Genomic DNA, 23,986 nt, shown 5'->3' with positions numbered 1-23,986 from the left:
CATAACGAACTACAAAGTGTTTCGCTCCTTCGCAACCGCAGAGCCGTCAATTTAGCTGTGAACGAAAGTAAATTAAATGCCCCGGGTGAGGATCGAACTCACGACCTTAAGATTATGAGACTTACGCGCTGCCTACTGCGCTACCGAGGCAGGTGATCGCCGCACCCTCTGGAATCTCTGTAAGTACCGAATACCAGTGGAGGAGAGTCTATCTGCACTTCCTGGCTAACTTTTTTCCGTTGCTACACGTGCATTCCCGGCGCGACAGGCAACTTGCTATGCTAGGCCGACGCCAGTACGTACAATAGCACGCAAGCGCCCAAACGACAAGTCGTGCGCGCTGCATGTTTGGTTCTTTCCACACGGAATCCCGCGGTTCATTCTCATGGCTCACGCAGTTCGAGTGCGAAACACACGCGGCACCATTATCGGAGAAAAAAGAAAATGATGCATCGGCCGGGAATCGAACCCGGGCCGCCCGCGTGGCAGGCGAGCATTCTACCACTGAACCACCGATGCTCAGCTAGTTAACAGCTTCCTGGTGCTTTCCGCGGAGACGCCTGAAGGGAAAGTGGGACTACCGTCCAGCGCCGTCGCATCCTCTCGAGAGAATGCTACAGACGCTGAATCCTGCACTGCACTGCTTAAAAATGACGCCAGAATGCGATCGTCTAAGTACTCGTGCGGCGCACGCACGCGACGACTCTTGCCAAAGGACGCGAAATGTGCGTCGAGACGCTGTCTGGGTGCGCTCGCCCACCCCGTAATGCGCCTACAGCTACGACCACCTTGAGCCGCCGCCGACAGGCGGGAAGCAGACACAGCGCGGCGTGCGCGGAAGGAAACTGTGCGGTGGTGGTGTAATGGTCAGCATAGTTGCCTTCCAAGCAGTTGATCCGGGTTCGATTCCCGGCCACCGCAGCCGGCTTTTTACTTTTGCGTACGAGTACTTTTGCCACGCGTCCTTAAATTAATGTTTCTTTCCCCCTCTTAGTCGCTGCAGGCCACCCCATAGTGTGTGTGTGTCGATTCCCCTTGAGTCTCGACTTGTCTCGGCTGACGCGAGAGCTGACGCTCTCCAATCGGCCTATATCAAAAGGACAAGCACGCGAAACGACTGAGAGAGGTATGGCGAGGCGGGCACAACATTACTTATGCCTCAGGTAAAGACCCGCTGCCTGTTATCATTGTGTGATTATACATGTTCTGTCATACAAATTCAGTTTTATTACTAGTACATTCATTCCTTCCTTCCTTCCTTCCTTCCATCCTTCCTTCCTTTCTTTCTTTGTTGCGTGTTTTACAACACGCTCCTTCATTACACTGTGGCCGCACGGCGCGACTTGGCATACCGAGAGGCAAAACGTGGCGCCAGTGCCCATGACCGAATAGCGCTGCAGCTCCGAAAGCGAAGAGGAAAGAGAAATACGAATTGAAACTGTCGACAGTGCCCTGCGTTCGCAGGCGGTCACCCGCCCAAGCACTGACAACGCCCAGCGTCGCGCAGTAGCGGTGATCGGACGAGAAACTGTGTGTTCAGCGTGCTGTGACCAGTGAAGTGTTTTAGCGCGTCCCGACACGTCGCGTTCGGGTCCCCTAGCAGCTCCCACAACAATGTGACGATTTCTTTGTCACCATGCTTCCCCGGGGAAATCGGCGTTGCCTTTTTGAAATAGTAAAATCGTAGTGGCCCGTGGGGGGATCGAACCCACGACCTTCGCGTTATTAGCACGACGCTCTAACCAACTGAGCTAACGGGCCTCGGTGCAAAGAGACTTCCATCGCTTTGCGGCAATTGCTGTGCGTATTGCCATGTAACATTTCTATGCAGCAGTCCAACAGTGGACCAGCGTCTCTCCTCCCTTTATTCCGCTGCTCTTAGTAATTTCATTGCGTGCCCGTTTCTCTCGACTGTTTTCGGCTGACGTTTGCGAACCAGTAGCTATAATGCGAGGAGGACGTGAAACAGCATTTCGCACGGTCAAAACTTGTCGTGATTTGTTCCGAAAAAATTCCGTTCCGGTACCGGGAATCGAACCCGGGCCTCCTGGGTGAAAGCCAGGTATCCTAGCCACTAGACCACACCGGACGCGCGCATATTCCATCGTGCTTACACGCCGTCCACTCGCTCTCCGTGTCGCACTTTCCCTGTTTGCGAGCATCTTTTCGCGCGACCATGCCGAGGCGCGCATGGCAACAGTCACAAACCATTGCTTTTGGTCTCGTTGTTACTGGGGTAGGAGGGAAACCAAACCTGTAAGTAGTAATATTTATTTACTTATTTTGCTACTAAAGACCTGCTGCCTGTCATTATATAGCAGGTCGTACATTGTGTGACTTTATATGTTACATCATACGAAATTCAGTTTTACTACTAGTACATTTTTCTAAAAAAATTAGAAAGGAACTGCAAGTAGTAATAACGGGAAGTGAACATTTTCACGCTGAGTCGTTGAAGCCTTGTGCATAACGAACTACAAAGTGTTTCGCTCCTTCGCAACCGCAGAGCCGTCAATTTAGCTGTGAACGAAAGTAAATTAAATGCCCCGGGTGAGGATCGAACTCACGACCTTAAGATTATGAGACTTACGCGCTGCCTACTGCGCTACCGAGGCAGGTGATCGCCGCACCCTCTGGAATCTCTGTAAGTACCGAATACCAGTGGAGGAGAGTCTATCTGCACTTCCTGGCTAACTTTTTTCCGTTGCTACACGTGCATTCCCGGCGCGACAGGCAACTTGCTATGCTAGGCCGACGCCAGTACGTACAATAGCACGCAAGCGCCCAAACGACAAGTCGTGCGCGCTGCATGTTTGGTTCTTTCCACACGGAATCCCGCGGTTCATTCTCATGGCTCACGCAGTTCGAGTGCGAAACACACGCGGCACCATTATCGGAGAAAAAAGAAAATGATGCATCGGCCGGGAATCGAACCCGGGCCGCCCGCGTGGCAGGCGAGCATTCTACCACTGAACCACCGATGCTCAGCTAGTTAACAGCTTCCTGGTGCTTTCCGCGGAGACGCCTGAAGGGAAAGTGGGACTACCGTCCAGCGCCGTCGCATCCTCTCGAGAGAATGCTACAGACGCTGAATCCTGCACTGCACTGCTTAAAAATGACGCCAGAATGCGATCGTCTAAGTACTCGTGCGGCGCACGCACGCGACGACTCTTGCCAAAGGACGCGAAATGTGCGTCGAGACGCTGTCTGGGTGCGCTCGCCCACCCCGTAATGCGCCTACAGCTACGACCACCTTGAGCCGCCGCCGACAGGCGGGAAGCAGACACAGCGCGGCGTGCGCGGAAGGAAACTGTGCGGTGGTGGTGTAATGGTCAGCATAGTTGCCTTCCAAGCAGTTGATCCGGGTTCGATTCCCGGCCACCGCAGCCGGCTTTTTACTTTTGCGTACGAGTACTTTTGCCACGCGTCCTTAAATTAATGTTTCTTTCCCCCTCTTAGTCGCTGCAGGCCACCCCATAGTGTGTGTGTGTCGATTCCCCTTGAGTCTCGACTTGTCTCGGCTGACGCGAGAGCTGACGCTCTCCAATCGGCCTATATCAAAAGGACAAGCACGCGAAACGACTGAGAGAGGTATGGCGAGGCGGGCACAACATTACTTATGCCTCAGGTAAAGACCCGCTGCCTGTTATCATTGTGTGATTATACATGTTCTGTCATACAAATTCAGTTTTATTACTAGTACATTCATTCCTTCCTTCCTTCCTTCCTTCCATCCTTCCTTCCTTTCTTTCTTTGTTGCGTGTTTTACAACACGCTCCTTCATTACACTGTGGCCGCACGGCGCGACTTGGCATACCGAGAGGCAAAACGTGGCGCCAGTGCCCATGACCGAATAGCGCTGCAGCTCCGAAAGCGAAGAGGAAAGAGAAATACGAATTGAAACTGTCGACAGTGCCCTGCGTTCGCAGGCGGTCACCCGCCCAAGCACTGACAACGCCCAGCGTCGCGCAGTAGCGGTGATCGGACGAGAAACTGTGTGTTCAGCGTGCTGTGACCAGTGAAGTGTTTTAGCGCGTCCCGACACGTCGCGTTCGGGTCCCCTAGCAGCTCCCACAACAATGTGACGATTTCTTTGTCACCATGCTTCCCCGGGGAAATCGGCGTTGCCTTTTTGAAATAGTAAAATCGTAGTGGCCCGTGGGGGGATCGAACCCACGACCTTCGCGTTATTAGCACGACGCTCTAACCAACTGAGCTAACGGGCCTCGGTGCAAAGAGACTTCCATCGCTTTGCGGCAATTGCTGTGCGTATTGCCATGTAACATTTCTATGCAGCAGTCCAACAGTGGACCAGCGTCTCTCCTCCCTTTATTCCGCTGCTCTTAGTAATTTCATTGCGTGCCCGTTTCTCTCGACTGTTTTCGGCTGACGTTTGCGAACCAGTAGCTATAATGCGAGGAGGACGTGAAACAGCATTTCGCACGGTCAAAACTTGTCGTGATTTGTTCCGAAAAAATTCCGTTCCGGTACCGGGAATCGAACCCGGGCCTCCTGGGTGAAAGCCAGGTATCCTAGCCACTAGACCACACCGGACGCGCGCATATTCCATCGTGCTTACACGCCGTCCACTCGCTCTCCGTGTCGCACTTTCCCTGTTTGCGAGCATCTTTTCGCGCGACCATGCCGAGGCGCGCATGGCAACAGTCACAAACCATTGCTTTTGGTCTCGTTGTTACTGGGGTAGGAGGGAAACCAAACCTGTAAGTAGTAATATTTATTTACTTATTTTGCTACTAAAGACCTGCTGCCTGTCATTATATAGCAGGTCGTACATTGTGTGACTTTATATGTTACATCATACGAAATTCAGTTTTACTACTAGTACATTTTTCTAAAAAAATTAGAAAGGAACTGCAAGTAGTAATAACGGGAAGTGAACATTTTCACGCTGAGTCGTTGAAGCCTTGTGCATAACGAACTACAAAGTGTTTCGCTCCTTCGCAACCGCAGAGCCGTCAATTTAGCTGTGAACGAAAGTAAATTAAATGCCCCGGGTGAGGATCGAACTCACGACCTTAAGATTATGAGACTTACGCGCTGCCTACTGCGCTACCGAGGCAGGTGATCGCCGCACCCTCTGGAATCTCTGTAAGTACCGAATACCAGTGGAGGAGAGTCTATCTGCACTTCCTGGCTAACTTTTTTCCGTTGCTACACGTGCATTCCCGGCGCGACAGGCAACTTGCTATGCTAGGCCGACGCCAGTACGTACAATAGCACGCAAGCGCCCAAACGACAAGTCGTGCGCGCTGCATGTTTGGTTCTTTCCACACGGAATCCCGCGGTTCATTCTCATGGCTCACGCAGTTCGAGTGCGAAACACACGCGGCACCATTATCGGAGAAAAAAGAAAATGATGCATCGGCCGGGAATCGAACCCGGGCCGCCCGCGTGGCAGGCGAGCATTCTACCACTGAACCACCGATGCTCAGCTAGTTAACAGCTTCCTGGTGCTTTCCGCGGAGACGCCTGAAGGGAAAGTGGGACTACCGTCCAGCGCCGTCGCATCCTCTCGAGAGAATGCTACAGACGCTGAATCCTGCACTGCACTGCTTAAAAATGACGCCAGAATGCGATCGTCTAAGTACTCGTGCGGCGCACGCACGCGACGACTCTTGCCAAAGGACGCGAAATGTGCGTCGAGACGCTGTCTGGGTGCGCTCGCCCACCCCGTAATGCGCCTACAGCTACGACCACCTTGAGCCGCCGCCGACAGGCGGGAAGCAGACACAGCGCGGCGTGCGCGGAAGGAAACTGTGCGGTGGTGGTGTAATGGTCAGCATAGTTGCCTTCCAAGCAGTTGATCCGGGTTCGATTCCCGGCCACCGCAGCCGGCTTTTTACTTTTGCGTACGAGTACTTTTGCCACGCGTCCTTAAATTAATGTTTCTTTCCCCCTCTTAGTCGCTGCAGGCCACCCCATAGTGTGTGTGTGTCGATTCCCCTTGAGTCTCGACTTGTCTCGGCTGACGCGAGAGCTGACGCTCTCCAATCGGCCTATATCAAAAGGACAAGCACGCGAAACGACTGAGAGAGGTATGGCGAGGCGGGCACAACATTACTTATGCCTCAGGTAAAGACCCGCTGCCTGTTATCATTGTGTGATTATACATGTTCTGTCATACAAATTCAGTTTTATTACTAGTACATTCATTCCTTCCTTCCTTCCTTCCTTCCATCCTTCCTTCCTTTCTTTCTTTGTTGCGTGTTTTACAACACGCTCCTTCATTACACTGTGGCCGCACGGCGCGACTTGGCATACCGAGAGGCAAAACGTGGCGCCAGTGCCCATGACCGAATAGCGCTGCAGCTCCGAAAGCGAAGAGGAAAGAGAAATACGAATTGAAACTGTCGACAGTGCCCTGCGTTCGCAGGCGGTCACCCGCCCAAGCACTGACAACGCCCAGCGTCGCGCAGTAGCGGTGATCGGACGAGAAACTGTGTGTTCAGCGTGCTGTGACCAGTGAAGTGTTTTAGCGCGTCCCGACACGTCGCGTTCGGGTCCCCTAGCAGCTCCCACAACAATGTGACGATTTCTTTGTCACCATGCTTCCCCGGGGAAATCGGCGTTGCCTTTTTGAAATAGTAAAATCGTAGTGGCCCGTGGGGGGATCGAACCCACGACCTTCGCGTTATTAGCACGACGCTCTAACCAACTGAGCTAACGGGCCTCGGTGCAAAGAGACTTCCATCGCTTTGCGGCAATTGCTGTGCGTATTGCCATGTAACATTTCTATGCAGCAGTCCAACAGTGGACCAGCGTCTCTCCTCCCTTTATTCCGCTGCTCTTAGTAATTTCATTGCGTGCCCGTTTCTCTCGACTGTTTTCGGCTGACGTTTGCGAACCAGTAGCTATAATGCGAGGAGGACGTGAAACAGCATTTCGCACGGTCAAAACTTGTCGTGATTTGTTCCGAAAAAATTCCGTTCCGGTACCGGGAATCGAACCCGGGCCTCCTGGGTGAAAGCCAGGTATCCTAGCCACTAGACCACACCGGACGCGCGCATATTCCATCGTGCTTACACGCCGTCCACTCGCTCTCCGTGTCGCACTTTCCCTGTTTGCGAGCATCTTTTCGCGCGACCATGCCGAGGCGCGCATGGCAACAGTCACAAACCATTGCTTTTGGTCTCGTTGTTACTGGGGTAGGAGGGAAACCAAACCTGTAAGTAGTAATATTTATTTACTTATTTTGCTACTAAAGACCTGCTGCCTGTCATTATATAGCAGGTCGTACATTGTGTGACTTTATATGTTACATCATACGAAATTCAGTTTTACTACTAGTACATTTTTCTAAAAAAATTAGAAAGGAACTGCAAGTAGTAATAACGGGAAGTGAACATTTTCACGCTGAGTCGTTGAAGCCTTGTGCATAACGAACTACAAAGTGTTTCGCTCCTTCGCAACCGCAGAGCCGTCAATTTAGCTGTGAACGAAAGTAAATTAAATGCCCCGGGTGAGGATCGAACTCACGACCTTAAGATTATGAGACTTACGCGCTGCCTACTGCGCTACCGAGGCAGGTGATCGCCGCACCCTCTGGAATCTCTGTAAGTACCGAATACCAGTGGAGGAGAGTCTATCTGCACTTCCTGGCTAACTTTTTTCCGTTGCTACACGTGCATTCCCGGCGCGACAGGCAACTTGCTATGCTAGGCCGACGCCAGTACGTACAATAGCACGCAAGCGCCCAAACGACAAGTCGTGCGCGCTGCATGTTTGGTTCTTTCCACACGGAATCCCGCGGTTCATTCTCATGGCTCACGCAGTTCGAGTGCGAAACACACGCGGCACCATTATCGGAGAAAAAAGAAAATGATGCATCGGCCGGGAATCGAACCCGGGCCGCCCGCGTGGCAGGCGAGCATTCTACCACTGAACCACCGATGCTCAGCTAGTTAACAGCTTCCTGGTGCTTTCCGCGGAGACGCCTGAAGGGAAAGTGGGACTACCGTCCAGCGCCGTCGCATCCTCTCGAGAGAATGCTACAGACGCTGAATCCTGCACTGCACTGCTTAAAAATGACGCCAGAATGCGATCGTCTAAGTACTCGTGCGGCGCACGCACGCGACGACTCTTGCCAAAGGACGCGAAATGTGCGTCGAGACGCTGTCTGGGTGCGCTCGCCCACCCCGTAATGCGCCTACAGCTACGACCACCTTGAGCCGCCGCCGACAGGCGGGAAGCAGACACAGCGCGGCGTGCGCGGAAGGAAACTGTGCGGTGGTGGTGTAATGGTCAGCATAGTTGCCTTCCAAGCAGTTGATCCGGGTTCGATTCCCGGCCACCGCAGCCGGCTTTTTACTTTTGCGTACGAGTACTTTTGCCACGCGTCCTTAAATTAATGTTTCTTTCCCCCTCTTAGTCGCTGCAGGCCACCCCATAGTGTGTGTGTGTCGATTCCCCTTGAGTCTCGACTTGTCTCGGCTGACGCGAGAGCTGACGCTCTCCAATCGGCCTATATCAAAAGGACAAGCACGCGAAACGACTGAGAGAGGTATGGCGAGGCGGGCACAACATTACTTATGCCTCAGGTAAAGACCCGCTGCCTGTTATCATTGTGTGATTATACATGTTCTGTCATACAAATTCAGTTTTATTACTAGTACATTCATTCCTTCCTTCCTTCCTTCCTTCCATCCTTCCTTCCTTTCTTTCTTTGTTGCGTGTTTTACAACACGCTCCTTCATTACACTGTGGCCGCACGGCGCGACTTGGCATACCGAGAGGCAAAACGTGGCGCCAGTGCCCATGACCGAATAGCGCTGCAGCTCCGAAAGCGAAGAGGAAAGAGAAATACGAATTGAAACTGTCGACAGTGCCCTGCGTTCGCAGGCGGTCACCCGCCCAAGCACTGACAACGCCCAGCGTCGCGCAGTAGCGGTGATCGGACGAGAAACTGTGTGTTCAGCGTGCTGTGACCAGTGAAGTGTTTTAGCGCGTCCCGACACGTCGCGTTCGGGTCCCCTAGCAGCTCCCACAACAATGTGACGATTTCTTTGTCACCATGCTTCCCCGGGGAAATCGGCGTTGCCTTTTTGAAATAGTAAAATCGTAGTGGCCCGTGGGGGGATCGAACCCACGACCTTCGCGTTATTAGCACGACGCTCTAACCAACTGAGCTAACGGGCCTCGGTGCAAAGAGACTTCCATCGCTTTGCGGCAATTGCTGTGCGTATTGCCATGTAACATTTCTATGCAGCAGTCCAACAGTGGACCAGCGTCTCTCCTCCCTTTATTCCGCTGCTCTTAGTAATTTCATTGCGTGCCCGTTTCTCTCGACTGTTTTCGGCTGACGTTTGCGAACCAGTAGCTATAATGCGAGGAGGACGTGAAACAGCATTTCGCACGGTCAAAACTTGTCGTGATTTGTTCCGAAAAAATTCCGTTCCGGTACCGGGAATCGAACCCGGGCCTCCTGGGTGAAAGCCAGGTATCCTAGCCACTAGACCACACCGGACGCGCGCATATTCCATCGTGCTTACACGCCGTCCACTCGCTCTCCGTGTCGCACTTTCCCTGTTTGCGAGCATCTTTTCGCGCGACCATGCCGAGGCGCGCATGGCAACAGTCACAAACCATTGCTTTTGGTCTCGTTGTTACTGGGGTAGGAGGGAAACCAAACCTGTAAGTAGTAATATTTATTTACTTATTTTGCTACTAAAGACCTGCTGCCTGTCATTATATAGCAGGTCGTACATTGTGTGACTTTATATGTTACATCATACGAAATTCAGTTTTACTACTAGTACATTTTTCTAAAAAAATTAGAAAGGAACTGCAAGTAGTAATAACGGGAAGTGAACATTTTCACGCTGAGTCGTTGAAGCCTTGTGCATAACGAACTACAAAGTGTTTCGCTCCTTCGCAACCGCAGAGCCGTCAATTTAGCTGTGAACGAAAGTAAATTAAATGCCCCGGGTGAGGATCGAACTCACGACCTTAAGATTATGAGACTTACGCGCTGCCTACTGCGCTACCGAGGCAGGTGATCGCCGCACCCTCTGGAATCTCTGTAAGTACCGAATACCAGTGGAGGAGAGTCTATCTGCACTTCCTGGCTAACTTTTTTCCGTTGCTACACGTGCATTCCCGGCGCGACAGGCAACTTGCTATGCTAGGCCGACGCCAGTACGTACAATAGCACGCAAGCGCCCAAACGACAAGTCGTGCGCGCTGCATGTTTGGTTCTTTCCACACGGAATCCCGCGGTTCATTCTCATGGCTCACGCAGTTCGAGTGCGAAACACACGCGGCACCATTATCGGAGAAAAAAGAAAATGATGCATCGGCCGGGAATCGAACCCGGGCCGCCCGCGTGGCAGGCGAGCATTCTACCACTGAACCACCGATGCTCAGCTAGTTAACAGCTTCCTGGTGCTTTCCGCGGAGACGCCTGAAGGGAAAGTGGGACTACCGTCCAGCGCCGTCGCATCCTCTCGAGAGAATGCTACAGACGCTGAATCCTGCACTGCACTGCTTAAAAATGACGCCAGAATGCGATCGTCTAAGTACTCGTGCGGCGCACGCACGCGACGACTCTTGCCAAAGGACGCGAAATGTGCGTCGAGACGCTGTCTGGGTGCGCTCGCCCACCCCGTAATGCGCCTACAGCTACGACCACCTTGAGCCGCCGCCGACAGGCGGGAAGCAGACACAGCGCGGCGTGCGCGGAAGGAAACTGTGCGGTGGTGGTGTAATGGTCAGCATAGTTGCCTTCCAAGCAGTTGATCCGGGTTCGATTCCCGGCCACCGCAGCCGGCTTTTTACTTTTGCGTACGAGTACTTTTGCCACGCGTCCTTAAATTAATGTTTCTTTCCCCCTCTTAGTCGCTGCAGGCCACCCCATAGTGTGTGTGTGTCGATTCCCCTTGAGTCTCGACTTGTCTCGGCTGACGCGAGAGCTGACGCTCTCCAATCGGCCTATATCAAAAGGACAAGCACGCGAAACGACTGAGAGAGGTATGGCGAGGCGGGCACAACATTACTTATGCCTCAGGTAAAGACCCGCTGCCTGTTATCATTGTGTGATTATACATGTTCTGTCATACAAATTCAGTTTTATTACTAGTACATTCATTCCTTCCTTCCTTCCTTCCTTCCATCCTTCCTTCCTTTCTTTCTTTGTTGCGTGTTTTACAACACGCTCCTTCATTACACTGTGGCCGCACGGCGCGACTTGGCATACCGAGAGGCAAAACGTGGCGCCAGTGCCCATGACCGAATAGCGCTGCAGCTCCGAAAGCGAAGAGGAAAGAGAAATACGAATTGAAACTGTCGACAGTGCCCTGCGTTCGCAGGCGGTCACCCGCCCAAGCACTGACAACGCCCAGCGTCGCGCAGTAGCGGTGATCGGACGAGAAACTGTGTGTTCAGCGTGCTGTGACCAGTGAAGTGTTTTAGCGCGTCCCGACACGTCGCGTTCGGGTCCCCTAGCAGCTCCCACAACAATGTGACGATTTCTTTGTCACCATGCTTCCCCGGGGAAATCGGCGTTGCCTTTTTGAAATAGTAAAATCGTAGTGGCCCGTGGGGGGATCGAACCCACGACCTTCGCGTTATTAGCACGACGCTCTAACCAACTGAGCTAACGGGCCTCGGTGCAAAGAGACTTCCATCGCTTTGCGGCAATTGCTGTGCGTATTGCCATGTAACATTTCTATGCAGCAGTCCAACAGTGGACCAGCGTCTCTCCTCCCTTTATTCCGCTGCTCTTAGTAATTTCATTGCGTGCCCGTTTCTCTCGACTGTTTTCGGCTGACGTTTGCGAACCAGTAGCTATAATGCGAGGAGGACGTGAAACAGCATTTCGCACGGTCAAAACTTGTCGTGATTTGTTCCGAAAAAATTCCGTTCCGGTACCGGGAATCGAACCCGGGCCTCCTGGGTGAAAGCCAGGTATCCTAGCCACTAGACCACACCGGACGCGCGCATATTCCATCGTGCTTACACGCCGTCCACTCGCTCTCCGTGTCGCACTTTCCCTGTTTGCGAGCATCTTTTCGCGCGACCATGCCGAGGCGCGCATGGCAACAGTCACAAACCATTGCTTTTGGTCTCGTTGTTACTGGGGTAGGAGGGAAACCAAACCTGTAAGTAGTAATATTTATTTACTTATTTTGCTACTAAAGACCTGCTGCCTGTCATTATATAGCAGGTCGTACATTGTGTGACTTTATATGTTACATCATACGAAATTCAGTTTTACTACTAGTACATTTTTCTAAAAAAATTAGAAAGGAACTGCAAGTAGTAATAACGGGAAGTGAACATTTTCACGCTGAGTCGTTGAAGCCTTGTGCATAACGAACTACAAAGTGTTTCGCTCCTTCGCAACCGCAGAGCCGTCAATTTAGCTGTGAACGGAAGTAAATTAAATGCCCCGGGTGAGGATCGAACTCACGACCTTAAGATTATGAGACTTACGCGCTGCCTACTGCGCTACCGAGGCAGGTGATCGCCGCACCCTCTGGAATCTCTGTAAGTACCGAATACCAGTGGAGGAGAGTCTATCTGCACTTCCTGGCTAACTTTTTTCCGTTGCTACACGTGCATTCCCGGCGCGACAGGCAACTTGCTATGCTAGGCCGACGCCAGTACGTACAATAGCACGCAAGCGCCCAAACGACAAGTCGTGCGCGCTGCATGTTTGGTTCTTTCCACACGGAATCCCGCGGTTCATTCTCATGGCTCACGCAGTTCGAGTGCGAAACACACGCGGCACCATTATCGGAGAAAAAAGAAAATGATGCATCGGCCGGGAATCGAACCCGGGCCGCCCGCGTGGCAGGCGAGCATTCTACCACTGAACCACCGATGCTCAGCTAGTTAACAGCTTCCTGGTGCTTTCCGCGGAGACGCCTGAAGGGAAAGTGGGACTACCGTCCAGCGCCGTCGCATCCTCTCGAGAGAATGCTACAGACGCTGAATCCTGCACTGCACTGCTTAAAAATGACGCCAGAATGCGATCGTCTAAGTACTCGTGCGGCGCACGCACGCGACGACTCTTGCCAAAGGACGCGAAATGTGCGTCGAGACGCTGTCTGGGTGCGCTCGCCCACCCCGTAATGCGCCTACAGCTACGACCACCTTGAGCCGCCGCCGACAGGCGGGAAGCAGACACAGCGCGGCGTGCGCGGAAGGAAACTGTGCGGTGGTGGTGTAATGGTCAGCATAGTTGCCTTCCAAGCAGTTGATCCGGGTTCGATTCCCGGCCACCGCAGCCGGCTTTTTACTTTTGCGTACGAGTACTTTTGCCACGCGTCCTTAAATTAATGTTTCTTTCCCCCTCTTAGTCGCTGCAGGCCACCCTATAGTGTGTGCGTCGATTCCCCTTGAGTCTCCACTTGTCTCGACTTTGCTCGGCTGACGCGAGAGCTGACGCTCTCCAATCGGCCTATATCAAAAGGACAAGCACGCGAAACGACTGAGAGAGGTATGGCGAGGCGGGCACAACATTACTTATGCCTCAGGTAAAGACCCGCTGCCTGTTATCATTGTGTGATTATACATGTTCTGTCATACAAATTCAGTTTTATTACTAGTACATTCATTCCTTCCTTCCTTCCTTCCATCCTTCCTTTCTTTCTTTGTTGCGTGTTTTACAACACGCTCCTTCATTACACTGTGGCCGCACGGCGCGACTTGGCATACCGAGAGGCAAAACGTGGCGCCAGTGCCCATGACCGAATAGCGCTGCAGCTCCGAAAGCGAAGAGGAAAGAGAAATACGAATTGAAACTGTCGACAGTGCCCTGCGTTCGCAGGCGGTCACCCGCCCAAGCACTGACAACGCCCAGCGTCGCGCAGTAGCGGTGATCGGACGAGAAACTGTGTGTTCAGCGTGCTGTGACCAGTGAAGTGTTTTAGCGCGTCCCGACACGTCGCGTTCGGGTCCCCTAGCATCTCCCACAACAATGTGACGATTTCTTTGTCACCATGCTTCCCCGGGGAAATCGGCGTTGCCTTTTTGAAATAGTAAAATCGTAGTGGCCCGTGGGGGGATCGAACCCACGACCTTCGCGTTATTAGCACGACGCTCTAACCAACTGAGCTAACGGGCCTCGGTGCAAAGAGACTTCCATCGCTTTGCGGCAATTGCTGTGCGTATTGCCATGTAACATTTCTATGCAGCAGTCCAACAGTGGACCAGCGTCTCTCCTCCCTTTATTCCGCTGCTCTTAGTAATTTCATTGCGTGCCCGTTTCTCTCGACTGTTTTCGGCTGACGTTTGCGAACCAGTAGCTATAATGCGAGGAGGACGTGAAACAGCATTTCGCACGGTCAAAACTTGTCGTGATTTGTTCCGAAAAAATTCCGTTCCGGTACCGGGAATCGAACCCGGGCCTCCTGGATGAAAGCCAGGTATCCTAGCCACTAGACCACACCGGACGCGCGCATATTCCATTGTGCTTACACGCCGTCCACTCGCTCTCCGTGTCGCACTTTCCCTGTTTGCGAGCATCTTTTCGCGCGACCATGCCGAGGCGCGCATGGCAACAGTCACAAACCATTGCTTTTGGTCTCGTTGTTACTGGGGTAGGAGGGAAACCAAACCTGTAAGTAGTAATATTTATTTACTTATTTTGCTACTAAAGACCTGCTGCCTGTCATTATATAGCAGGTCGTACATTGTGTGACTTTATATGTTACATCATACGAAATTCAGTTTTACTACTAGTACATTTTTCTAAAAAAATTAGAAAGGAACTGCAATTAGTAATAACGGGAAGTGAACATTTTCACGCTGAGTCGTTGAAGCCTTGTGCATAACGAACTACAAAGTGTTTCGCTCCTTCGCAACCGCAGAGCCGTCAATTTAGCTGTGAACGAAAGTAAATTAAATGCCCCGGGTGAGGATCGAACTCACGACCTTAAGATTATGAGACTTACGCGCTGCCTACTGCGCTACCGAGGCAGGTGATCGCCGCACCCTCTGGAATCTCTGTAAGTACCGAATACCAGTGGAGGAGAGTCTATCTGCACTTCCTGGCTAACTTTTTTCCGTTGCTACACGTGCATTCCCGGCGCGACAGGCAACTTGCTATGCTAGGCCGACGCCAGTACGTACAATAGCACGCAAGCGCCCAAACGACAAGTCGTGCGCGCTGCATGTTTGGTTCTTTCCACACGGAATCCCGCGGTTCATTCTCATGGCTCACGCAGTTCGAGTGCGAAACACACGCGGCACCATTATCGGAGAAAAAAGAAAATGATGCATCGGCCGGGAATCGAACCCGGGCCGCCCGCGTGGCAGGCGAGCATTCTACCACTGAACCACCGATGCTCAGCTAGTTAACAGCTTCCTGGTGCTTTCCGCGGAGACGCCTGAAGGGAAAGTGGGACTACCGTCCAGCGCCGTCGCATCCTCTCGAGAGAATGCTACAGACGCTGAATCCTGCACTGCACTGCTTAAAAATGACGCCAGAATGCGATCGTCTAAGTACTCGTGCGGCGCACGCACGCGACGACTCTTGCCAAAGGACGCGAAATGTGCGTCGAGACGCTGTCTGGGTGCGCTCGCCCACCCCGTAATGCGCCTACAGCTACGACCACCTTGAGCCGCCGCCGACAGGCGGGAAGCAGACACAGCGCGGCGTGCGCGGAAGGAAACTGTGCGGTGGTGGTGTAATGGTCAGCATAGTTGCCTTCCAAGCAGTTGATCCGGGTTCGATTCCCGGCCACCGCAGCCGGCTTTTTACTTTTGCGTACGAGTACTTTTGCCACGCGTCCTTAAATTAATGTTTCTTTCCCCCTCTTAGTCGCTGCAGGCCACCCCATAGTGTGTGTGTGTGTCGATTCCCCTTGAGTCTCGACTTGTCTCGGCTGACGCGAGAGCTGACGCTCTCCAATCGGCCTATATCAAAAGGACAAGCACGCGAAACGACTGAGAGAGGTATGGCGAGGCGGGCACAACATTACTTATGCCTCAGGTAAAGACCCGCTGCCTGTTATCATTGTGTGATTATACATGTTCTGTCATACAAATTCAGTTTTATTACTAGTACATTCATTCCTTCCTTCCTTCCTTCCTTCCATCCTTCCTTCCTTTCTTTCTTTGTTGCGTGTTTTACAACACGCTCCTTCATTACACTGTGGCCGCACGGCGCGACTTGGCATACCGAGAGGCAAAACGTGGCGCCAGTGCCCATGACCGAATAGCGCTGCAGCTCCGAAAGCGAAGAGGAAAGAGAAATACGAATTGAAACTGTCGACAGTGCCCTGCGTTCGCAGGCGGTCACCCGCCCAAGCACTGACAACGCCCAGCGTCGCGCAGTAGCGGTGATCGGACGAGAAACTGTGTGTTCAGCGTGCTGTGACCAGTGAAGTGTTTTAGCGCGTCCCGACACGTCGCGTTCGGGTCCCCTAGCAGCTCCCACAACAATGTGACGATTTCTTTGTCACCATGCTTCCCCGGGGAAATCGGCGTTGCCTTTTTGAAATAGTAAAATCGTAGTGGCCCGTGGGGGGATCGAACCCACGACCTTCGCGTTATTAGCACGACGCTCTAACCAACTGAGCTAACGGGCCTCGGTGCAAAGAGACTTCCATCGCTTTGCGGCAATTGCTGTGCGTATTGCCATGTAACATTTCTATGCAGCAGTCCAACAGTGGACCAGCGTCTCTCCTCCCTTTATTCCGCTGCTCTTAGTAATTTCATTGCGTGCCCGTTTCTCTCGACTGTTTTCGGCTGACGTTTGCGAACCAGTAGCTATAATGCGAGGAGGACGTGAAACAGCATTTCGCACGGTCAAAACTTGTCGTGATTTGTTCCGAAAAAATTCCGTTCCGGTACCGGGAATCGAACCCGGGCCTCCTGGGTGAAAGCCAGGTATCCTAGCCACTAGACCACACCGGACGCGCGCATATTCCATTGTGCTTACACGCCGTCCACTCGCTCTCCGTGTCGCACTTTCCCTGTTTGCGAGCATCTTTTCGCGCGACCATGCCGAGGCGCGCATGGCAACAGTCACAAACCATTGCTTTTGGTCTCGTTGTTACTGGGGTAGGAGGGAAACCAAACCTGTAAGTAGTAATATTTATTTACTTATTTTGCTACTAAAGACCTGCTGCCTGTCATTATATAGCAGGTCGTACATTGTGTGACTTTATATGTTACATCATACGAAATTCAGTTTTACTACTAGTACATTTTTCTAAAAAAATTAGAAAGGAACTGCAATTAGTAATAACGGGAAGTGAACATTTTCACGCTGAGTCGTTGAAGCCTTGTGCATAACGAACTACAAAGTGTTTCGCTCCTTCGCAACCGCAGAGCCGTCAATTTAGCTGTGAACGAAAGTAAATTAAATGCCCCGGGTGAGGATCGAACTCACGACCTTAAGATTATGAGACTTACGCGCTGCCTACTGCGCTACCGAGGCAGGTGATCGCCGCACCCTCTGGAATCTCTGTAAGTACCGAATACCAGTGGAGGAGAGTCTATCTGCACTTCCTGGCTAACTTTTTTCCGTTGCTACACGTGCATTCCCGGCGCGACAGGCAACTTGCTATGCTAGGCCGACGCCAGTACGTACAATAGCACGCAAGCGCCCAAACGACAAGTCGTGCGCGCTGCATGTTTGGTTCTTTCCACACGGAATCCCGCGGTTCATTCTCATGGCTCACGCAGTTCGAGTGCGAAACACACGCGGCACCATTATCGGAGAAAAAAGAAAATGATGCATCGGCCGGGAATCGAACCCGGGCCGCCCGCGTGGCAGGCGAGCATTCTACCACTGAACCACCGATGCTCAGCTAGTTAACAGCTTCCTGGTGCTTTCCGCGGAGACGCCTGAAGGGAAAGTGGGACTACCGTCCAGCGCCGTCGCATCCTCTCGAGAGAATGCTACAGACGCTGAATCCTGCACTGCACTGCTTAAAAATGACGCCAGAATGCGATCGTCTAAGTACTCGTGCGGCGCACGCACGCGACGACTCTTGCCAAAGGACGCGAAATGTGCGTCGAGACGCTGTCTGGGTGCGCTCGCCCACCCCGTAATGCGCCTACAGCTACGACCACCTTGAGCCGCCGCCGACAGGCGGGAAGCAGACACAGCGCGGCGTGCGCGGAAGGAAACTGTGCGGTGGTGGTGTAATGGTCAGCATAGTTGCCTTCCAAGCAGTTGATCCGGGTTCGATTCCCGGCCACCGCAGCCGGCTTTTTACTTTTGCGTACGAGTACTTTTGCCACGCGTCCTTAAATTAATGTTTCTTTCCCCCTCTTAGTCGCTGCAGGCCACCCCATAGTGTGTGTGTGTGTCGATTCCCCTTGAGTCTCGACTTGTCTCGGCTGACGCGAGAGCTGACGCTCTCCAATCGGCCTATATCAAAAGGACAAGCACGCGAAACGACTGAGAGAGGTATGGCGAGGCGGGCACAACATTACTTATGCCTCAGGTAAAGACCCGCTGCCTGTTATCATTGTGTGATTATACATGTTCTGTCATACAAATTCAGTTTTATTACTAGTACATTCATTCCTTCCTTCCTTCCTTCCTTCCATCCTTCCTTCCTTTCTTTCTTTGTTGCGTGTTTTACAACACGCTCCTTCATTACACTGTGGCCGCACGGCGCGACTTGGCATACCGAGAGGCAAAACGTGGCGCCAGTGCCCATGACCGAATAGCGCTGCAGCTCCGAAAGCGAAGAGGAAAGAGAAATACGAATTGAAACTGTCGACAGTGCCCTGCGTTCGCAGGCGGTCACCCGCCCAAGCACTGACAACGCCCAGCGTCGCGCAGTAGCGGTGATCGGACGAGAAACTGTGTGTTCAGCGTGCTGTGACCAGTGAAGTGTTTTAGCGCGTCCCGACACGTCGCGTTCGGGTCCCCTAGCAGCTCCCACAACAATGTGACGATTTCTTTGTCACCATGCTTCCCCGGGGAAATCGGCGTTGCCTTTTTGAAATAGTAAAATCGTAGTGGCCCGTGGGGGGATCGAACCCACGACCTTCGCGTTATTAGCACGACGCTCTAACCAACTGAGCTAACGGGCCTCGGTGCAAAGAGACTTCCATCGCTTTGCGGCAATTGCTGTGCGTATTGCCATGTAACATTTCTATGCAGCAGTCCAACAGTGGACCAGCGTCTCTCCTCCCTTTATTCCGCTGCTCTTAGTAATTTCATTGCGTGCCCGTTTCTCTCGACTGTTTTCGGCTGACGTTTGCGAACCAGTAGCTATAATGCGAGGAGGACGTGAAACAGCATTTCGCACGGTCAAAACTTGTCGTGATTTGTTCCGAAAAAATTCCGTTCCGGTACCGGGAATCGAACCCGGGCCTCCTGGGTGAAAGCCAGGTATCCTAGCCACTAGACCACACCGGACGCGCGCATATTCCATCGTGCTTACACGCCGTCCACTCGCTCTCCGTGTCGCACTTTCCCTGTTTGCGAGCATCTTTTCGCGCGACCATGCCGAGGCGCGCATGGCAACAGTCACAAACCATTGCTTTTGGTCTCGTTGTTACTGGGGTAGGAGGGAAACCAAACCTGTAAGTAGTAATATTTATTTACTTATTTTGCTACTAAAGACCTGCTGCCTGTCATTATATAGCAGGTCGTACATTGTGTGACTTTATATGTTACATCATACGAAATTCAGTTTTACTACTAGTACATTTTTCTAAAAAAATTAGAAAGGAACTGCAAGTAGTAATAACGGGAAGTGAACATTTTCACGCTGAGTCGTTGAAGCCTTGTGCATAACGAACTACAAAGTGTTTCGCTCCTTCGCAACCGCAGAGCCGTCAATTTAGCTGTGAACGAAAGTAAATTAAATGCCCCGGGTGAGGATCGAACTCACGACCTTAAGATTATGAGACTTACGCGCTGCCTACTGCGCTACCGAGGCAGGTGATCGCCGCACCCTCTGGAATCTCTGTAAGTACCGAATACCAGTGGAGGAGAGTCTATCTGCACTTCCTGGCTAACTTTTTTCCGTTGCTACACGTGCATTCCCGGCGCGACAGGCAACTTGCTATGCTAGGCCGACGCCAGTACGTACAATAGCACGCAAGCGCCCAAACGACAAGTCGTGCGCGCTGCATGTTTGGTTCTTTCCACACGGAATCCCGCGGTTCATTCTCATGGCTCACGCAGTTCGAGTGCGAAACACACGCGGCACCATTATCGGAGAAAAAAGAAAATGATGCATCGGCCGGGAATCGAACCCGGGCCGCCCGCGTGGCAGGCGAGCATTCTACCACTGAACCACCGATGCTCAGCTAGTTAACAGCTTCCTGGTGCTTTCCGCGGAGACGCCTGAAGGGAAAGTGGGACTACCGTCCAGCGCCGTCGCATCCTCTCGAGAGAATGCTACAGACGCTGAATCCTGCACTGCACTGCTTAAAAATGACGCCAGAATGCGATCGTCTAAGTACTCGTGCGGCGCACGCACGCGACGACTCTTGCCAAAGGACGCGAAATGTGCGTCGAGACGCTGTCTGGGTGCGCTCGCCCACCCCGTAATGCGCCTACAGCTACGACCACCTTGAGCCGCCGCCGACAGGCGGGAAGCAGACACAGCGCGGCGTGCGCGGAAGGAAACTGTGCGGTGGTGGTGTAATGGTCAGCATAGTTGCCTTCCAAGCAGTTGATCCGGGTTCGATTCCCGGCCACCGCAGCCGGCTTTTTACTTTTGCGTACGAGTACTTTTGCCACGCGTCCTTAAATTAATGTTTCTTTCCCCCTCTTAGTCGCTGCAGGCCACCCCATAGTGTGTGTGTGTCGATTCCCCTTGAGTCTCGACTTGTCTCGGCTGACGCGAGAGCTGACGCTCTCCAATCGGCCTATATCAAAAGGACAAGCACGCGAAACGACTGAGAGAGGTATGGCGAGGCGGGCACAACATTACTTATGCCTCAGGTAAAGACCCGCTGCCTGTTATCATTGTGTGATTATACATGTTCTGTCATACAAATTCAGTTTTATTACTAGTACATTCATTCCTTCCTTCCTTCCTTCCTTCCATCCTTCCTTCCTTTCTTTCTTTGTTGCGTGTTTTACAACACGCTCCTTCATTACACTGTGGCCGCACGGCGCGACTTGGCATACCGAGAGGCAAAACGTGGCGCCAGTGCCCATGACCGAATAGCGCTGCAGCTCCGAAAGCGAAGAGGAAAGAGAAATACGAATTGAAACTGTCGACAGTGCCCTGCGTTCGCAGGCGGTCACCCGCCCAAGCACTGACAACGCCCAGCGTCGCGCAGTAGCGGTGATCGGACGAGAAACTGTGTGTTCAGCGTGCTGTGACCAGTGAAGTGTTTTAGCGCGTCCCGACACGTCGCGTTCGGGTCCCCTAGCAGCTCCCACAACAATGTGACGATTTCTTTGTCACCATGCTTCCCCGGGGAAATCGGCGTTGCCTTTTTGAAATAGTAAAATCGTAGTGGCCCGTGGGGGGATCGAACCCACGACCTTCGCGTTATTAGCACGACGCTCTAACCAACTGAGCTAACGGGCCTCGGTGCAAAGAGACTTCCATCGCTTTGCGGCAATTGCTGTGCGTATTGCCATGTAACATTTCTATGCAGCAGTCCAACAGTGGACCAGCGTCTCTCCTCCCTTTATTCCGCTGCTCTTAGTAATTTCATTGCGTGCCCGTTTCTCTCGACTGTTTTCGGCTGACGTTTGCGAACCAGTAGCTATAATGCGAGGAGGACGTGAAACAGCATTTCGCACGGTCAAAACTTGTCGTGATTTGTTCCGAAAAAATTCCGTTCCGGTACCGGGAATCGAACCCGGGCCTCCTGGGTGAAAGCCAGGTATCCTAGCCACTAGACCACACCGGACGCGCGCATATTCCATCGTGCTTACACGCCGTCCACTCGCTCTCCGTGTCGCACTTTCCCTGTTTGCGAGCATCTTTTCGCGCGACCATGCCGAGGCGCGCATGGCAACAGTCACAAACCATTGCTTTTGGTCTCGTTGTTACTGGGGTAGGAGGGAAACCAAACCTGTAAGTAGTAATATTTATTTACTTATTTTGCTACTAAAGACCTGCTGCCTGTCATTATATAGCAGGTCGTACATTGTGTGACTTTATATGTTACATCATACGAAATTCAGTTTTACTACTAGTACATTTTTCTAAAAAAATTAGAAAGGAACTGCAAGTAGTAATAACGGGAAGTGAACATTTTCACGCTGAGTCGTTGAAGCCTTGTGCATAACGAACTACAAAGTGTTTCGCTCCTTCGCAACCGCAGAGCCGTCAATTTAGCTGTGAACGAAAGTAAATTAAATGCCCCGGGTGAGGATCGAACTCACGACCTTAAGATTATGAGACTTACGCGCTGCCTACTGCGCTACCGAGGCAGGTGATCGCCGCACCCTCTGGAATCTCTGTAAGTACCGAATACCAGTGGAGGAGAGTCTATCTGCACTTCCTGGCTAACTTTTTTCCGTTGCTACACGTGCATTCCCGGCGCGACAGGCAACTTGCTATGCTAGGCCGACGCCAGTACGTACAATAGCACGCAAGCGCCCAAACGACAAGTCGTGCGCGCTGCATGTTTGGTTCTTTCCACACGGAATCCCGCGGTTCATTCTCATGGCTCACGCAGTTCGAGTGCGAAACACACGCGGCACCATTATCGGAGAAAAAAGAAAATGATGCATCGGCCGGGAATCGAACCCGGGCCGCCCGCGTGGCAGGCGAGCATTCTACCACTGAACCACCGATGCTCAGCTAGTTAACAGCTTCCTGGTGCTTTCCGCGGAGACGCCTGAAGGGAAAGTGGGACTACCGTCCAGCGCCGTCGCATCCTCTCGAGAGAATGCTACAGACGCTGAATCCTGCACTGCACTGCTTAAAAATGACGCCAGAATGCGATCGTCTAAGTACTCGTGCGGCGCACGCACGCGACGACTCTTGCCAAAGGACGCGAAATGTGCGTCGAGACGCTGTCTGGGTGCGCTCGCCCACCCCGTAATGCGCCTACAGCTACGACCACCTTGAGCCGCCGCCGACAGGCGGGAAGCAGACACAGCGCGGCGTGCGCGGAAGGAAACTGTGCGGTGGTGGTGTAATGGTCAGCATAGTTGCCTTCCAAGCAGTTGATCCGGGTTCGATTCCCGGCCACCGCAGCCGGCTTTTTACTTTTGCGTACGAGTACTTTTGCCACGCGTCCTTAAATTAATGTTTCTTTCCCCCTCTTAGTCGCTGCAGGCCACCCCATAGTGTGTGTGTGTCGATTCCCCTTGAGTCTCGACTTGTCTCGGCTGACGCGAGAGCTGACGCTCTCCAATCGGCCTATATCAAAAGGACAAGCACGCGAAACGACTGAGAGAGGTATGGCGAGGCGGGCACAACATTACTTATGCCTCAGGTAAAGACCCGCTGCCTGTTATCATTGTGTGATTATACATGTTCTGTCATACAAATTCAGTTTTATTACTAGTACATTCATTCCTTCCTTCCTTCCTTCCTTCCATCCTTCCTTCCTTTCTTTCTTTGTTGCGTGTTTTACAACACGCTCCTTCATTACACTGTGGCCGCACGGCGCGACTTGGCATACCGAGAGGCAAAACGTGGCGCCAGTGCCCATGACCGAATAGCGCTGCAGCTCCGAAAGCGAAGAGGAAAGAGAAATACGAATTGAAACTGTCGACAGTGCCCTGCGTTCGCAGGCGGTCACCCGCCCAAGCACTGACAACGCCCAGCGTCGCGCAGTAGCGGTGATCGGACGAGAAACTGTGTGTTCAGCGTGCTGTGACCAGTGAAGTGTTTTAGCGCGTCCCGACACGTCGCGTTCGGGTCCCCTAGCAGCTCCCACAACAATGTGACGATTTCTTTGTCACCATGCTTCCCCGGGGAAATCGGCGTTGCCTTTTTGAAATAGTAAAATCGTAGTGGCCCGTGGGGGGATCGAACCCACGACCTTCGCGTTATTAGCACGACGCTCTAACCAACTGAGCTAACGGGCCTCGGTGCAAAGAGACTTCCATCGCTTTGCGGCAATT

At 52.5% G+C, this 23,986-nt stretch overlaps 49 non-coding genes across 49 annotated transcripts; 10 read left to right on the top strand and 39 right to left on the bottom strand.

The window, feature by feature from the left end:
• Positions 1-77: 77 nt before the first annotated feature.
• Trnam-cau (transfer RNA methionine (anticodon CAU)) lies at positions 78-150 on the bottom strand. The gene has a single exon. It is a non-coding gene; the product is annotated as a tRNA-Met (tRNA).
• A 298-nt stretch (positions 151-448) lies between these two features.
• Trnag-gcc (transfer RNA glycine (anticodon GCC)) lies at positions 449-519 on the bottom strand. Its single transcript has one exon. It is a non-coding gene; the product is annotated as a tRNA-Gly (tRNA).
• Positions 520-849: 330 nt separating this feature from the next.
• Positions 850-921, top strand: Trnag-ucc (transfer RNA glycine (anticodon UCC)). Its single transcript has one exon. It is a non-coding gene; the product is annotated as a tRNA-Gly (tRNA).
• Positions 922-1,687: 766 nt separating this feature from the next.
• Trnai-aau (transfer RNA isoleucine (anticodon AAU)) lies at positions 1,688-1,761 on the bottom strand. The gene has a single exon. It is a non-coding gene; the product is annotated as a tRNA-Ile (tRNA).
• A 256-nt stretch (positions 1,762-2,017) lies between these two features.
• Trnae-uuc (transfer RNA glutamic acid (anticodon UUC)) lies at positions 2,018-2,089 on the bottom strand. Its single transcript has one exon. It is a non-coding gene; the product is annotated as a tRNA-Glu (tRNA).
• Positions 2,090-2,542: 453 nt separating this feature from the next.
• On the bottom strand, positions 2,543-2,615 carry Trnam-cau (transfer RNA methionine (anticodon CAU)). Its single transcript has one exon. It is a non-coding gene; the product is annotated as a tRNA-Met (tRNA).
• A 298-nt stretch (positions 2,616-2,913) lies between these two features.
• Trnag-gcc (transfer RNA glycine (anticodon GCC)) lies at positions 2,914-2,984 on the bottom strand. The gene has a single exon. It is a non-coding gene; the product is annotated as a tRNA-Gly (tRNA).
• A 330-nt stretch (positions 2,985-3,314) lies between these two features.
• On the top strand, positions 3,315-3,386 carry Trnag-ucc (transfer RNA glycine (anticodon UCC)). Its single transcript has one exon. It is a non-coding gene; the product is annotated as a tRNA-Gly (tRNA).
• Positions 3,387-4,152: 766 nt separating this feature from the next.
• Positions 4,153-4,226, bottom strand: Trnai-aau (transfer RNA isoleucine (anticodon AAU)). Its single transcript has one exon. It is a non-coding gene; the product is annotated as a tRNA-Ile (tRNA).
• Positions 4,227-4,482: 256 nt separating this feature from the next.
• On the bottom strand, positions 4,483-4,554 carry Trnae-uuc (transfer RNA glutamic acid (anticodon UUC)). Its single transcript has one exon. It is a non-coding gene; the product is annotated as a tRNA-Glu (tRNA).
• Positions 4,555-5,007: 453 nt separating this feature from the next.
• Trnam-cau (transfer RNA methionine (anticodon CAU)) lies at positions 5,008-5,080 on the bottom strand. Its single transcript has one exon. It is a non-coding gene; the product is annotated as a tRNA-Met (tRNA).
• Positions 5,081-5,378: 298 nt separating this feature from the next.
• On the bottom strand, positions 5,379-5,449 carry Trnag-gcc (transfer RNA glycine (anticodon GCC)). Its single transcript has one exon. It is a non-coding gene; the product is annotated as a tRNA-Gly (tRNA).
• A 330-nt stretch (positions 5,450-5,779) lies between these two features.
• Trnag-ucc (transfer RNA glycine (anticodon UCC)) lies at positions 5,780-5,851 on the top strand. The gene has a single exon. It is a non-coding gene; the product is annotated as a tRNA-Gly (tRNA).
• Positions 5,852-6,617: 766 nt separating this feature from the next.
• On the bottom strand, positions 6,618-6,691 carry Trnai-aau (transfer RNA isoleucine (anticodon AAU)). Its single transcript has one exon. It is a non-coding gene; the product is annotated as a tRNA-Ile (tRNA).
• Positions 6,692-6,947: 256 nt separating this feature from the next.
• Trnae-uuc (transfer RNA glutamic acid (anticodon UUC)) lies at positions 6,948-7,019 on the bottom strand. Its single transcript has one exon. It is a non-coding gene; the product is annotated as a tRNA-Glu (tRNA).
• A 453-nt stretch (positions 7,020-7,472) lies between these two features.
• Positions 7,473-7,545, bottom strand: Trnam-cau (transfer RNA methionine (anticodon CAU)). Its single transcript has one exon. It is a non-coding gene; the product is annotated as a tRNA-Met (tRNA).
• A 298-nt stretch (positions 7,546-7,843) lies between these two features.
• Trnag-gcc (transfer RNA glycine (anticodon GCC)) lies at positions 7,844-7,914 on the bottom strand. Its single transcript has one exon. It is a non-coding gene; the product is annotated as a tRNA-Gly (tRNA).
• A 330-nt stretch (positions 7,915-8,244) lies between these two features.
• Positions 8,245-8,316, top strand: Trnag-ucc (transfer RNA glycine (anticodon UCC)). Its single transcript has one exon. It is a non-coding gene; the product is annotated as a tRNA-Gly (tRNA).
• A 766-nt stretch (positions 8,317-9,082) lies between these two features.
• Trnai-aau (transfer RNA isoleucine (anticodon AAU)) lies at positions 9,083-9,156 on the bottom strand. The gene has a single exon. It is a non-coding gene; the product is annotated as a tRNA-Ile (tRNA).
• Positions 9,157-9,412: 256 nt separating this feature from the next.
• On the bottom strand, positions 9,413-9,484 carry Trnae-uuc (transfer RNA glutamic acid (anticodon UUC)). Its single transcript has one exon. It is a non-coding gene; the product is annotated as a tRNA-Glu (tRNA).
• Positions 9,485-9,937: 453 nt separating this feature from the next.
• On the bottom strand, positions 9,938-10,010 carry Trnam-cau (transfer RNA methionine (anticodon CAU)). Its single transcript has one exon. It is a non-coding gene; the product is annotated as a tRNA-Met (tRNA).
• A 298-nt stretch (positions 10,011-10,308) lies between these two features.
• Positions 10,309-10,379, bottom strand: Trnag-gcc (transfer RNA glycine (anticodon GCC)). The gene has a single exon. It is a non-coding gene; the product is annotated as a tRNA-Gly (tRNA).
• Positions 10,380-10,709: 330 nt separating this feature from the next.
• On the top strand, positions 10,710-10,781 carry Trnag-ucc (transfer RNA glycine (anticodon UCC)). The gene has a single exon. It is a non-coding gene; the product is annotated as a tRNA-Gly (tRNA).
• A 766-nt stretch (positions 10,782-11,547) lies between these two features.
• Trnai-aau (transfer RNA isoleucine (anticodon AAU)) lies at positions 11,548-11,621 on the bottom strand. Its single transcript has one exon. It is a non-coding gene; the product is annotated as a tRNA-Ile (tRNA).
• A 256-nt stretch (positions 11,622-11,877) lies between these two features.
• Trnae-uuc (transfer RNA glutamic acid (anticodon UUC)) lies at positions 11,878-11,949 on the bottom strand. The gene has a single exon. It is a non-coding gene; the product is annotated as a tRNA-Glu (tRNA).
• A 453-nt stretch (positions 11,950-12,402) lies between these two features.
• Trnam-cau (transfer RNA methionine (anticodon CAU)) lies at positions 12,403-12,475 on the bottom strand. The gene has a single exon. It is a non-coding gene; the product is annotated as a tRNA-Met (tRNA).
• A 298-nt stretch (positions 12,476-12,773) lies between these two features.
• On the bottom strand, positions 12,774-12,844 carry Trnag-gcc (transfer RNA glycine (anticodon GCC)). The gene has a single exon. It is a non-coding gene; the product is annotated as a tRNA-Gly (tRNA).
• A 330-nt stretch (positions 12,845-13,174) lies between these two features.
• On the top strand, positions 13,175-13,246 carry Trnag-ucc (transfer RNA glycine (anticodon UCC)). The gene has a single exon. It is a non-coding gene; the product is annotated as a tRNA-Gly (tRNA).
• A 766-nt stretch (positions 13,247-14,012) lies between these two features.
• Trnai-aau (transfer RNA isoleucine (anticodon AAU)) lies at positions 14,013-14,086 on the bottom strand. Its single transcript has one exon. It is a non-coding gene; the product is annotated as a tRNA-Ile (tRNA).
• Positions 14,087-14,342: 256 nt separating this feature from the next.
• Trnae-uuc (transfer RNA glutamic acid (anticodon UUC)) lies at positions 14,343-14,414 on the bottom strand. The gene has a single exon. It is a non-coding gene; the product is annotated as a tRNA-Glu (tRNA).
• A 453-nt stretch (positions 14,415-14,867) lies between these two features.
• On the bottom strand, positions 14,868-14,940 carry Trnam-cau (transfer RNA methionine (anticodon CAU)). The gene has a single exon. It is a non-coding gene; the product is annotated as a tRNA-Met (tRNA).
• A 298-nt stretch (positions 14,941-15,238) lies between these two features.
• On the bottom strand, positions 15,239-15,309 carry Trnag-gcc (transfer RNA glycine (anticodon GCC)). The gene has a single exon. It is a non-coding gene; the product is annotated as a tRNA-Gly (tRNA).
• A 330-nt stretch (positions 15,310-15,639) lies between these two features.
• On the top strand, positions 15,640-15,711 carry Trnag-ucc (transfer RNA glycine (anticodon UCC)). Its single transcript has one exon. It is a non-coding gene; the product is annotated as a tRNA-Gly (tRNA).
• Positions 15,712-16,479: 768 nt separating this feature from the next.
• Positions 16,480-16,553, bottom strand: Trnai-aau (transfer RNA isoleucine (anticodon AAU)). Its single transcript has one exon. It is a non-coding gene; the product is annotated as a tRNA-Ile (tRNA).
• A 256-nt stretch (positions 16,554-16,809) lies between these two features.
• Trnae-uuc (transfer RNA glutamic acid (anticodon UUC)) lies at positions 16,810-16,881 on the bottom strand. The gene has a single exon. It is a non-coding gene; the product is annotated as a tRNA-Glu (tRNA).
• Positions 16,882-17,334: 453 nt separating this feature from the next.
• Positions 17,335-17,407, bottom strand: Trnam-cau (transfer RNA methionine (anticodon CAU)). Its single transcript has one exon. It is a non-coding gene; the product is annotated as a tRNA-Met (tRNA).
• A 298-nt stretch (positions 17,408-17,705) lies between these two features.
• On the bottom strand, positions 17,706-17,776 carry Trnag-gcc (transfer RNA glycine (anticodon GCC)). The gene has a single exon. It is a non-coding gene; the product is annotated as a tRNA-Gly (tRNA).
• A 330-nt stretch (positions 17,777-18,106) lies between these two features.
• On the top strand, positions 18,107-18,178 carry Trnag-ucc (transfer RNA glycine (anticodon UCC)). The gene has a single exon. It is a non-coding gene; the product is annotated as a tRNA-Gly (tRNA).
• A 768-nt stretch (positions 18,179-18,946) lies between these two features.
• On the bottom strand, positions 18,947-19,020 carry Trnai-aau (transfer RNA isoleucine (anticodon AAU)). Its single transcript has one exon. It is a non-coding gene; the product is annotated as a tRNA-Ile (tRNA).
• Positions 19,021-19,276: 256 nt separating this feature from the next.
• On the bottom strand, positions 19,277-19,348 carry Trnae-uuc (transfer RNA glutamic acid (anticodon UUC)). Its single transcript has one exon. It is a non-coding gene; the product is annotated as a tRNA-Glu (tRNA).
• A 453-nt stretch (positions 19,349-19,801) lies between these two features.
• Trnam-cau (transfer RNA methionine (anticodon CAU)) lies at positions 19,802-19,874 on the bottom strand. The gene has a single exon. It is a non-coding gene; the product is annotated as a tRNA-Met (tRNA).
• A 298-nt stretch (positions 19,875-20,172) lies between these two features.
• Trnag-gcc (transfer RNA glycine (anticodon GCC)) lies at positions 20,173-20,243 on the bottom strand. The gene has a single exon. It is a non-coding gene; the product is annotated as a tRNA-Gly (tRNA).
• A 330-nt stretch (positions 20,244-20,573) lies between these two features.
• Trnag-ucc (transfer RNA glycine (anticodon UCC)) lies at positions 20,574-20,645 on the top strand. The gene has a single exon. It is a non-coding gene; the product is annotated as a tRNA-Gly (tRNA).
• Positions 20,646-21,411: 766 nt separating this feature from the next.
• Trnai-aau (transfer RNA isoleucine (anticodon AAU)) lies at positions 21,412-21,485 on the bottom strand. The gene has a single exon. It is a non-coding gene; the product is annotated as a tRNA-Ile (tRNA).
• A 256-nt stretch (positions 21,486-21,741) lies between these two features.
• Positions 21,742-21,813, bottom strand: Trnae-uuc (transfer RNA glutamic acid (anticodon UUC)). The gene has a single exon. It is a non-coding gene; the product is annotated as a tRNA-Glu (tRNA).
• Positions 21,814-22,266: 453 nt separating this feature from the next.
• On the bottom strand, positions 22,267-22,339 carry Trnam-cau (transfer RNA methionine (anticodon CAU)). The gene has a single exon. It is a non-coding gene; the product is annotated as a tRNA-Met (tRNA).
• Positions 22,340-22,637: 298 nt separating this feature from the next.
• Trnag-gcc (transfer RNA glycine (anticodon GCC)) lies at positions 22,638-22,708 on the bottom strand. Its single transcript has one exon. It is a non-coding gene; the product is annotated as a tRNA-Gly (tRNA).
• A 330-nt stretch (positions 22,709-23,038) lies between these two features.
• Trnag-ucc (transfer RNA glycine (anticodon UCC)) lies at positions 23,039-23,110 on the top strand. Its single transcript has one exon. It is a non-coding gene; the product is annotated as a tRNA-Gly (tRNA).
• Positions 23,111-23,876: 766 nt separating this feature from the next.
• Trnai-aau (transfer RNA isoleucine (anticodon AAU)) lies at positions 23,877-23,950 on the bottom strand. The gene has a single exon. It is a non-coding gene; the product is annotated as a tRNA-Ile (tRNA).
• Between the last annotated feature and the right edge of the window lie 36 nt (positions 23,951-23,986).

This window comes from Schistocerca nitens, unplaced genomic scaffold (assembly GCF_023898315.1).
Source record: "Schistocerca nitens isolate TAMUIC-IGC-003100 unplaced genomic scaffold, iqSchNite1.1 HiC_scaffold_333, whole genome shotgun sequence".
Taxonomy (NCBI): Eukaryota; Metazoa; Arthropoda; class Insecta; order Orthoptera; family Acrididae; genus Schistocerca; species Schistocerca nitens.
This window is presented reverse-complemented; position numbering and strand designations above follow the sequence as displayed.